Raw genomic sequence first — 10,999 nt, forward strand, 5'->3', positions numbered from 1 at the left:
CACTTTTGCTTTAAAAATGACTTAAATGATTATTAAAATAGTGTCCAATGAATTTTCTGTTGATCAACCTATTAATTAATCAGCATGTAGTTTCAGCTCTAGAAGAAGCTACTGACAAAACCACATTAGTGTTTGATGGCGGTGTCTGTGTGTTTGTGGAGAGGGAAAAAAATAGTCCACAACAAAATGCAAATGGCAATTTAAAGAGAAAATATGTAGAGATAAAAACGAGTGAGTTATTGTGGCCTATTAATCTTCTCTCACCTCTGCAAACTGTGTGCGTGCAGAAACCAAATGCATGTGAGTTTACGCAGGCATCTACACGCCTTTGTTACCTGCTGTTTGCCTAAGCAGCAAATTCCACTAACACAACTGAAATATGACTGGAATGGCTCCTGGAAGCATATCTGTGCTTATCACCACATCACTCAAGGTTATACTTTAGGAAACACATGACGACGGATCATCACCAAACAAGGTCGCGTTTTGTTTAACCAGTATTGTAAAGTGATAATCCTCTTAATTTGCTTGTAAATAAATGCCTGCTTTGCATTTGTGGCCCTGTTGGCTTCTCTCAGTGTCTGTCTGGTTTAGCACAAGCGACATTAACCAGTGTGGCTAACCATTATATCCTACCAAGTATAGCAGAAAATCAAAAAATGTGTTTGTGTGTAGCTGGTCAGCAATCCAATGTCTCCCCGACTCTCTACCATGATTTAATCAACTAAGTGTATTAAACATATATGATGCTGATGCCTGGAGAGTTTCTTACTTCTTTCCCAGCATTTGGAGTGATTTATGCAGTGAGTGAACAGTTTCCGCAGTGAGACACAAAGTACACAGTTTTCCCTAAAAGTGTGAACGTGAATGAATTTAAGAACTGTTCAGCTGTCTACATAAATAACTTTGTAGACTCTCTAGAAAGTTATTTATGTAGACAGCTGAACAGTTTATACAAAGTGTAGGTTTTATTTTAGCTTTCGTTGGACAGTGCATGTCGTCATTTTGGTTAATAGGATACACAGCTTTAAGCTTTTTGCATTTTTGCTTTAAAAAAAACATAACATGTATATTTGGCATTTGTAATAATAGAAACACACTAGTTGTGTTTTTTTCACACATCTCCAGTTTCAGTGTTGAAACCAGTCTCCAGCCATCTTTACAGAAGTGTTGCACACTACTTAGAGCTAATGAAAGTCTCTTTTAAATCAGCCCCCTCTAAGTTATTTCCACCATCAAGGCGGAACATTAAAGTGTAACCTACGCCAGCCGCATCACATCATTGGATTATTCCACAATTTCAAAATGGTATGGAAAGATGTTTTTCTTTTTCCAAAGACTTAAATACATACACAATTGAAATAGAAATTTAAGTTAGCAGCTGTGTCTTCAGTTGAGACACTGTAATTATCCACGTGAACTCTATTTTCTGAAGATGCCACATTTGTCAAGTGTGACATCTCATTTTGGAGCAAAACTTCTGACTTGTTGCCCTGAGGTGTGTTACCGTTGGAGGTGTTGCATTACACTGCAGGAAAAGACGTGTAAACATATCTACATGTAGTTAAGGAGAACCGAGGTGGGTGATGGTACTCCCGATAGCACAAGATAGTACAGGACACACACAAGATCAGGTGTCATTGTTTGTAAATGGGTTGTGTGGGTGTCACTGCATTTGTTTTCTGTCCTGCTTTTCTGTCTGCAGCAGGCACAGTACAGATCAGAACACATAACCTGCACAGAAGTCTATTTCAAGCACAATAATCCATCCATGTGAAGATGGTGTCATTTTCAGCTCATTTCTATGTAGTCTTCAGAGACAGTCAGTTTTGTGTTGAAACTGCACTGAAGATTGTACAAAAAGCATCTTATCCCAATGAATTGATGGTACACAGTTTCTTATATGATATTTTGGTGTAGATAAAGTTACCAGCAGGAAGTCTTCACCTACAAGAAGTGATAAATCATAACTTGTGGCTGAAATCCAAACAGTCTCCTAAACAACTGGTCAGTTCAGAGAAAGCTGCACTCTTTTGTTTGATGGTGACTTAATTCTTTTCTCAATCTCTTAGATACTTGAAGATGATGAAGTTTTTGTACGGTGGCCAGATAAAATAAAGCCTTTCAAGTCTTTGCGGTGTTGAGCACACAGCTCAAGTGACCACTTATGAACTGTGGCTTTCATTTGGTTTTGAAGGTTTTTTTCCAGCGTGCATCAAAGGTCAGTGTGTAATTGATCTAACATTCGTCAGTGTGAGGACACCATAGGAAGTGGTCATTCAGCCCACAGGATGAGTCACATGCAGGGATAGAGAGGTTTCACAACCCAGATTGTGAACACTAATTTCCTTGCCAGTTTGCAACAGATCTTACATTAATTGTAGGGTTATGAGGTTAAAAATGTTAAATCCAGCCGGATCAAAGAATAAATTGTTGTCAGTGGGTTGCAACTTAAGATGCTATGCTGTCAAAGGAATTAGAAACCCTAAGAGTTCATTGTAGTTAACATTGTACATTTCGTAAAGTAATTGTTAAGTCTGATATTTAGTTACTTTTTTTTTCATCCATTTATACCTTTCTGAATTTGGAATGATTTTTCACGCTCACATGCTCTTCAGAATTGTTTGAGGAACAGTTGTTGTTTAAATTGCCGGTTGTGTCTTGGTCCATGATTTACTTAGTCCATTACTCCCACCAGCACGGTGAAAATGTAAGTTGTCACTCTGGTGCAGGCTTGAGTCCAGATAGAGAAAAAGCAAAGATTTCCCAATATCCCAATTTCCCATCTTTCTCCATTTCTGGCAATTGTGAAATTCAGTAAAGCATATTTTGAAAGTTAAAGGTTAAAATGACACATGGACACTGTGAGTTTATCAGTAATTCATGGTCACTTGAGTTTAAAAGTGGCACAAGTCTGTGTTTTAAGCCCTTTATACTTAAAAAAAAAAAAAGACTGTAAATTGCACTTTCCAGACCATTCAACGTCCAGATAGGGACATTAGTATCTTGTCTCATTTTTAGTCAACACAATACTGAGGAGAAGAAAGGAGTCATTGTGATCCAGTGCCTGATGGGAAGCTCGGTTGTTGATGCTGCTGTAACAAGCACACCATTGAGTAAGAATGGAGGGACTCTCTCTCTCTCTCTCTCTCTCTCTCTCTCTCTCTCTCTCTCTCTCTCTCTCTCTCATCTTTTCTCTCTGTCTTACTCTTTTTCTTTTCCTCGACTCTGTCTTCTTACTTTCACTCTACAGTTATTGCTGTGTTCCTTCCTCCCATAGACCAGCATGTTCGCAGTGGCTCCGCTGCCTCACTTAAGTGACAAGCTAACGTTACTGTTACCGTTAGCCTCAGCAAACTTCATCACCCACTTTTTCCATGTATGGTGTCAAATCCAAAATGCTTCGGTGGAATGTGTTAAAAGTGGCTAACAATAATTAGCTTTCCCTCATTGTCATTAGTAAAGAGAGGAACACTAGCCTAGTTAACAGTGCATGTTATGGGTCACACGGACAGTGAATTCTAGGAATTCCTTTCGTTGGAATACGAGAAATAAGCTGTTATTCTTATTCAATGATAATTTTGAAAACAAAACAGATCAAATATTTTTTTTCTGGTTTGAATGGTAGTTTAAATTTTGAATAAAAAGTGACACCCCTATTAAACATCTCCCGATCGATGCAACGAAAGTGCTATGATTAACTGACGCACACACTTACCAAATCTCAACAACACGTTGTGTAGATCTGAGCACTGAGGTGGCTGATTGCTTGATCCAACCCCTGATGGGAGGTGGGTTCATGACGGGAAAGAAGAAATACGTAAATGTTGTACTCAAAATAAATACAACAGAAATGGCCTTACACACATCTTCGAATGACACCCATGCACTTTGGCTTCAAAATATTTCAGTGCTAGTGCTGTTACAATACCTGACTTTCAGTACCAATACCAAAACAGTTCTTTTGGTGAAAGATGAATTATTGCTTGTTCTTATACTTGGCTGAGTTGGAAAAGTTGGCATTTTAGTAATGAAGAGGATGTGATAAAGTTTAAAAAGTTGCTCCACATTGCTTTCTCCATCTATATGTAAAATGTTTTGCAAAATTTTCTAAATTCTGAGATTCTGAGAATGGATATGGGAAAATGGGTTCATTAAAAATTTAAGTGTATTACAAATTAACCACAGCGAAATGTACAGATTGATGAGATAGCAGTGTAGGCGGGACAGGAGATGGAATTTTCTTGTAATTTTCAGGTTGAGTTGTCTCATCTCAAGTGTCTTATTTGTCTGATGTAGTGTACACAGTGCTTTAATGGCTCTGTAACAGCTCACCACAGCCTCTGTTTTACCGTGTAATGCAGTGTAATATGATAGCAGCAATCCTGTAAAACACTAAGGCTAAAGCAGTGGTTCTAGACCCTTTAATGATAAGACACACACCCTTTTTATGATCCCAGTTGAGTGGTTGCTACCACAGACAGGCCTATATTTCTTCCAGCAAGTATACTTATTGAACCGATTCTTTTTTTTCTTCAAGGTGCATCAATCTTTTCTCATTCTAACTTTTACTTGAACTTCAGTCTGGTGTCTGCTTGTACTCCTCTGCTTGGCCTGCTTGAGTTTTTCCTCAAACATCCCCACCTGAATATGACTAATTAAACCATTGCCTAGACTTTCCCCAATTTGTAAAAACCCAGATTTTCTTTTTTCCTACATATTAATGTGACACATCGTCGTCATCTCAGCTGAATCTGATCTTGATTCATATTGTCACACGGTCAATTTCATTCATTCATGATGACATTTGTGGCCTATATGTGATGTGGCACCTCTACTCTTTTTCCTCCAAGGCTTAATGTTATCAAACCACTTCCATACTACCCATACTTTCTTTTTTTTTTTTGGAACTCACTCTTTCACAGCCAAGCCAGCAGCAATGCAATAATCCTATAACAAGACTAAGCATCTACAGCCATACTAGCAGCTCTCTGAGGCTATATGATGCTGTAAGTCATTAGAATTTATCCTCAAGGGACCTTAAGTATCTGTGGTAAAATTCACAGCATTACATCAAATAGTTGTCAAGATATTTCACTCAGAAACAAATATGTCAACTTTATTGTGGTGCTAGAAGAAAAGTCAGTGGGATTCATTCTCTGGGCACCATGAGTGTCTAGACGAGTTTAATCTCAATCCATCCAATAGTTGATGAGATTTTCAGTCTGGACCAAAGTGGTGAACCAACCGACCGTCTGTCAAACAGACTAAATGCTAAAAAAAAATCCTATACACAGTGGCTTTACGAGAACTCCAAAACAACCAAATCACACCCATAGCATTTCCTTTCTCTGGTGATTGCTCAGGAATAGACCTGGCTGCTTCCTTTTTCCTGCTGAAACCAGGAAGTGGCAATCAGCAGCTTTTGTTGTGATACCCTGAGGAGAGATCGGAACTGTCAGAATTAATAAAGGAAAAGATGGAAGAAAGTGGAAGGAGAAAATTTAAGATATGCAGTGCAAGTGTCTGATGCATTTTACATCTCATTTTGCCAATGCTGGGATCCAAAGTAATATGTCTTTAACTGACTAGATTGCTTGCATACAAGAATATCATGGATGTTACTCCCAATAAGGTAGTCAACAAATTGTTCATCAGTAGTGGTATGGAGGTTACCTGCATAGATGTTTCAGTTTTAACATTTTACAATGCTCCACCAATACTCTCATACAGACAGACAGGATTAAAACAGGATGTAGCTAATAATGAATGGCTATTATGAATTTCAGCTTTAAGACGCAGAGCTGGTTGAAGGCCAGTGTGCTGAGGTGCTTGTGTGTGTGAGAGACAACATTAATTATTTTTGCTTTGTGTCAAGTCGGGTGAAAGGACATTAATTTCCATGAAATCAAAGGTTAATAACAATAGATGTGGTAAATATAATTTGATCAAAGGCCATGCTTTGACTCCTCATCTACTCTACACTAGAAGCACCCATATGAATAAAACATCCCTTCAAATGAACTACCTCTTTTGATTTTTATGTATGACACGAATTGTCCCCATCCACAGAATACATAGATCAGGCACTTAAAGCTCCTGAAAACTTGGTTTAAAATAGTATGTCTTTTCAGTAATATTATATTGATGAAAAATAGGGAGCATTGAACCCTCATCCTACCAACATATTTAACATCAGGGGCCCTATCTTATGCCTGGTGCAGAGTGGTGCTAAGCGCAGCGCAAGTCTCTTTGCTATTTTAAGACCAACGCAGTTGTCATTCTCCCGTCCAGCGCCCACGTTGTTAAAACAGCAATGGCACTAGCGCCCATCAGTGCGCCCATGGGCGTGTTGGTCTAAAAATAAGGTGTGGTCAGGCGCATTGTTGGCGCATTGCTATCTTGAGGAAGCAGAGAGCGATTGCGCTATTGACCAACAAAAATGTAGTCTTAAGTCAATGGAGCAGTGTTTCTATGTTATTTTAAGGGTGCATTATCAAGATGTGCCTACACAACGCCTGTACACTCTGCTTGTCACACACTCAGGACGGGCAGCAGCGCACAAACATGCAAAAGGTAACAAATAAAAGGATTACAATGTGAAAGATTATTATTGTGTATATTGATATATTTTTAAAAATACATGTCATAATGCTTAGTCATAATATTTATCAGAATTAACTAATCGCAGTAATGACGGATTAAATTGTTTAATTATTTGACCAAATCATGGCAATACATGTAGGTATTTCAACAAGTGGACAACAATGGATCAAATACAGATCGACTTTCCTGCTGCATCAATACATGATGACATGAGGAACACATGAGGAAATACATCTGCACAGCTTCTAGCTGCTGCCAGCAGCCAGATGAGAACCTTGGAGAGCTGATCAAGTCCTGATAACTGTGCTGATGATTCTTTACATGATTAAAAATAATGATTTAATTTTTGAACAATATTTAACAAATATTCTTTAACATTTCTGAGAGTACAGTGATCAGGTTTCCATACTTTCAGCAATTAAAACCCTGCTGATTTGACCTGTTACTCCATGACTGAACAAAACGATTTTAAAGAAACTAAAGCTGTAATTTAAGAGAATAAACCTTTTCAAAAACTAAACGAAAATAAATGGGCAACAAATTAATGAACAGGACCTTAAACTGGTGGTCTGTGGCTGACCACGGGAGGGTCCAGGAGCAGCAGTGTGCTCGTTATGGGTCGTGCGCTTTCACTTTGCGCACAAGCAGATCCATTTCCTGTGCAGAGAAGCGCCCTTCTTGCTACTTAGCAAATGCGCCATCATAATATCAATCCGCCAAGGTGCAAGTGCATCTCTAAAGGGAATTAGAGATGACACTGTGATTAGTTTGTTGCATGTTACACCGATGGTAAATGATACTGTCTGTATAGTCACCTCAGTCTTCTACAAAGTGCCATGCCAAGTGTTCTGACCCCTCTGCTGATTTATTCAGTGTGTACCTCTAACATATATTACCATTTTTCCAACTTCCCAACTTCATAGTTTAATCTTGAGGTACTGCATTTACTATAGTTATGCACTCATCTGTTTTTTTTGTGTTGTTTTGTTTTGTTTTGTTTTTTCCCTAATAAGGGACTATTGCAGACATTATGGGTGCACTTATTTTGGATTTATTTATAACTGATAGATAATAAAAAGTGGTAAATAATCTGATAAAACTGTTGGCTTGTTTACTTCCTGTTTGTTTCTTGCCTCGTCAGACTTGGTGGTATAATGTTGAGTTCTAAAGAATTTGGTTGGCACAGTTGATGCTGATTCATAGTACTTGGTTGTCTAATGTAAATGAGCTGTGTCAATGTAATTTTAAAAACAGTGTCTCCATTACATAGTTTGCCCACCAGAGAACTCTGACAAGTTTAATTGTAGCTGTGCTAGTGACATGGCTCTATGGATAGCAGTGTCAGTTGGTCCACCACTTTGGTCCAGACTGAAATATTTCAACAATATTGGATGGATAGCCATAGAATTTTGTACAAACATTCATGGTCCCCAGAAGATGAATAAAACTGACTTTGGTAATCACCTGACTTGTCCTCCACCAGCACCATCGTCAGGTCAAAATTTCAACTTTCAACTATGACTAAATAACTTGAAAAACTAATGTATTCCCATCATCCTCAATTATACTTTGTCCACTGCCAATTAGCAAATGTTTACAAATGTTAGCATGCTTACATGCTAAACTAAGATGGCAAACATGTCAAACATTGCACCTGCTCAGCATCAGCATGTTAACATTGTCATTTTGCCTCAAAATGAGATCCGAGGTTCACAGCACAGATTACGGGATGATGTAATCTTGTGAACTCAGTGACCTCGACTTTATGAGTGGATAATAGTTACTTTCAGTGGAAGACAGTTGATGACGCTTACAACACATAGCATGCACAGAAAGTAAGATGTAGATTGAATCTCTTGTTGGGTGAACACACACACACACACGCATATCATGTTTGGCCTTGCACGCAGATACACGCAACCATACACACACACACACACACTGACTTCATAGCACACAGAGAGCGCAATATAATAGGCTATCTGTGTTTAAGGTTAATGTTTCCTGCCTTCAGTGCTCTCAACAGTGGCTGCATAAATCCTCTAAAGCAGCTTCTCTCATTCTTTGTGTCAGTGCATACAGCTCCTCAATAACCTGCCTGAAGCTCTTAACAACCCCCGTCGACTTTGCGCATCTTTTTCAAGTGCTTAACAACGAAGGACACTGCTTTGAATGGGCGATCACCAGCTACAAAGGCTCAAAGTCCTCTCTCTCCCTTGGCCCAAAATGATAACACTTCTAGCTGTTTCCCCTTGTTTCCAGTCTTTGTGCTAAGCAAAGCAAACCAGCTCCTGTTGGTAGCTTCATATTCACCCTACAGACATTAGAGTGGTATCAGCTCTTGCTGTTAAGAACCATCTTTTCCCTCATATTTTAGTTATTTAAGCAGCTATTTTTTATATATTTCATAATATCTGAGACTGCACAGAAACCTTTTTAATGCAAGAAGCTAACAAATGAATCCTTTATCTATTTACAGTGAGAAGGAAATATCCAATTAAGCTGAACTAACCAACAGTATTTGGTCATTTAGTCTAATGTTGGCAAAACATTTTGTAATTTGAGGTTTAGTGTGTTTTTACTGTGAAATATAAGGTCAGATGTGTCAACCATATTCCATTTTAACTCTTTTACCCTTCAATCTAAACAGCAAGCTAACGTAAGTGTAAGCTAACGCAACAGTTCCACCTGGCAGCTATTTAGGAACATGTAATCATTGCATACATGTGTGGTGTAACCCGTTTTAATTTAGATGCATAAATCTTCACTTAGGCTAGTTATAATGCAAGTGTTTACTAAGTTTGAACTTATGAACTGCTGGTCCATCTGGCTCCAGTATTTTTTGCTCAGTATTCTTACATTTTGCTACTATTCTAACAAAAAAAGGCTGCGTAGAAGGCTTTGAAAAAATAAGAACTTTATGTAGAGAGATACATTTTTTTTAAAAATGTAGACAATTTTACCTTCTTTTAGGTATCTAGTCATTTTTTTTCTGAGGGGTGTAGGGTTGCATATGAGGGAACTGACACCTGGATTCACTGGTGATGGATGAACCTCTTCGTCATCTCCACCAACGGCTAAGATAAAGAAATTTCTTTTCTGACATCATACAAAAATATTTCAGCACTGAAATCTTTAATTTCTCACTGCTGTGTGTAGCCTTTGGGCATACCTAAGCATAAAATAATGTAACCTGGAGTTTAGAAACAAAGAAGGGACTGTATTGTCTCCTATTACCTGTGGAAGATTTTCACCCACAGTAAAAAAAAAAAAAAAAATTCCACTGTAGGGTTGAGTTCCTCCAACTTGTAATTATAGTAGACTTTCCCACAACCCTCTTTTAATTCCATTGTTTGTTCATATTCATCTCTCTTTTCTTATGTTGCTTTTGCGTCATGTTATCCTTGTTGACATTTCATTGCCTTTTGGGGGAGGAACTGGGTGAACCTGTGAGAGACATAGATGATAGAGAATGAAAGAGGCTGGAGGGAAAGGGAGGGATTGGAGTGAAGAGACAGAGGGAAGAGATGATGAAAATGCTAATCTTGTTTAAAGTTTCAGTTCCTTGCACAGTCATCCTGTTCTGCTCTCTCGCTTTTTTTCTCACCACTTAAGCACACTCACATCTGTACTATTCTGTTTTGTGTGACCTGATGTAATACTCTCTGCAAATTTGGATAGCCTATTGTGCATTCACTAGCATGTAGTCTAGCATGTTCAGTTTGATTGTCAGCATGATAATGGCTGTGGTGTAACCATTGTGTTTCTTTTCCTTCTCTTTCTGTTTCTTTGTCCTTTATCTTAATTGACTAAAAAGCAGTTTGATAATAAATGTGGTCAGGTGACATTCTATAGTGAATGGAAGTTGCTGTAAAAGCTTTTTGTGAGTTGAATTTGGTTTTCTCCCATTCCCCAGTGTGTCTGTGGATTATCAACACACAGGTTTATAGATTCAAGAGAGACCGCTTTACAAAGACAAACATTTACAATCACACCCAACATACAACCACACAAACAAACAAGTACAAACACAGTTGGTTGTCTAACTTAATATATGAAATAGAGCTGCAACAATTAATCGATTAATCAATTAGCCGATTGACAGAAAATTAATCGACAGCTATTTTGATAATCAATTGATTGTGTCAGTCATTTTTCAAAATTGCCAAATATTTGATGGCTCCAGCTTTTCAAATGTGAATATGTGTTTTCGTCCTTTTCATATGACAGTTAATTGAATATCTTCTATATCTCTAAAAACATTTTAGATTGTTAGGCTGTGTGTGAAATACTCCCTTCTTCACTCATTGACTACTCCCAATATAATAGACACTAAATAGTTTATTCAATAACGAGCAGCAAATCAAGTTTTCGGACACTAACTAATCATCAT

The 10,999-nt window shown here is 38.0% G+C and overlaps 1 protein-coding gene across 3 annotated transcripts in view; it reads left to right on the forward strand.

The window, feature by feature from the left end:
- Positions 1-10,999, forward strand: part of carhsp1 (calcium regulated heat stable protein 1) — a 33,047-nt gene that overhangs the window by 3,899 nt on the left and 18,149 nt on the right. Inside the window, exon 1 of one of the 3 annotated variants that reach the window (XM_044331865.1) lies at positions 1,284-1,308. The exons of 1 other annotated variant lie outside the window; for it this stretch is intronic. The gene's annotated coding sequence lies outside the window, so the exon portion shown is untranslated. Of the gene's footprint in view, positions 1-1,283; positions 1,309-3,052; positions 3,117-10,999 lie in introns of those variants that run through there. One more of the 3 variants, XM_044331864.1, reaches the window with a different exon arrangement.

The sequence above is a fragment of the Thunnus albacares genome, chromosome 17 (genome assembly GCF_914725855.1).
Source record: "Thunnus albacares chromosome 17, fThuAlb1.1, whole genome shotgun sequence".
NCBI classification, from domain to species: domain Eukaryota; kingdom Metazoa; phylum Chordata; class Actinopteri; order Scombriformes; family Scombridae; genus Thunnus; species Thunnus albacares.